Source organism: Empidonax traillii, unplaced genomic scaffold (genome assembly GCF_003031625.1).
Source record: "Empidonax traillii isolate 1590-97213 ecotype Southwest subspecies unplaced genomic scaffold, ASM303162v1 scaffold2831:size17679, whole genome shotgun sequence".
NCBI classification, from domain to species: Eukaryota; Metazoa; Chordata; class Aves; order Passeriformes; family Tyrannidae; genus Empidonax; species Empidonax traillii.
Genome location: NW_020958024.1, coordinates 1 through 1,389, shown reverse-complemented (window position 1 = coordinate 1,389; position 1,389 = coordinate 1).

Below are 1,389 nucleotides of genomic sequence, written 5' to 3'. Positions count from 1 at the left end.
AAAAAACCAAAACAACCCCAAAAACCGGGAGAAGGGATCCCACCCATCCCACTCCTGAATGCCCGTCTGGAATTCCAAACGCCTCATTAACCAGCTCGTTAATTAATCCCCTCCCCCCTCCCATCGAATCTCCTCCCACAGGGAGAGACAAATCCAGGGATTTTTGGGGATATTTTGGCTGGGGGGGGATGATCCAGGTGGCCCCAAATTCCAAGGGAATCCCACAAATCCGAGGCTTTTCCACCTGTTCCCAAAATTCCTCTGGGAAGGGAGGGATTGGGGGGGGGGAGGGGGGAGGATCCTCGTGGGTTTTGGGGTTTTGGGGTGCAGGGCTGAGGTTGGAGCTTGGGTTTGTATCCCTCCCTGCAGGTCAAAGGTCAAACTCCAAAACCTGGAGGAGGAGCTGCAGCCCCAAAAACCCGGAAATCCTAAAAACAGGAGAGAATTTGGGAGAGCTGGAACCCAGAAACCCCAAAAACTGGAGAGAGAGAGAGAGACCAGAAACCCCAAAACGTGGAGAGACAGAGCCTGGGATCCCATAAAACAGGAATACCAAGACCTGGGAACCCCAAAACCAGACGTGGGAACCCCAAAACGTGGAGAGACAGAGCCTGAAATCCCATAAAACCAGAATACCAAGAACTGGGAACCCCAAAACCCGGAGAGACGGGGTCAGAACCCTAAAACCTGGAGAGCTGGAACCCTGAAACCTGGAAAGTTGGGGCCCAGAACCCCAAAAACAAGAAACCCAGAGCCTGGGATCCCATAAAACCCAAATATCAAGACCTGGGAACCCCAAAACCCGGAGAGCTGGAGCCCTGAAACCTGGAATTCTGCAACCCCAAGAGCCAGAGCCTGGAATCCCATAAAGCCAGAGCCCCAAAAAAACCTGGGAATCCCAAAATCCAGGGAGCTGAGGCTCAGAACCCCCAAACCCCTGAAATCTGGGAACTCTGAAACCTGGGAACCCCAAATCCCAGAGAGCCAGAAAACCTGGGAAGGCCCCAAAATCCAGGGATTTCCACCCAGAGCCACGTCCAGCCCCGTGTCCTGCAGGAGCAAACAGGGGGTGAGTCCCTGGGACCCCCCAAATCCCACGGGATTCCCTTCCTTTCTCCCCCCCTTTCTCTTCCTGGTTTGGGGTCCCAGTTCCAGTTTGGGGTCCCAAACCCCACCCTAATGACCCCACTCCCCCGTGTGACAGGGGTGTCCCTGGGGTGTCCCTGAGGTGTTCCCTCTGTCCCTGGGGTGTCCCTGGGGTGTCCCTGAGGTGTCCCTGAGGTGTCCCTGGGGTGTCCCTGGGGTGTCCTGGGGTGTCCCTGGGGTGTCCCTGGGGTGTCCCTGGGGTGTCCCCTCTATCCCTGGGGTGTCCCTGGGGTGTCCCCTCTG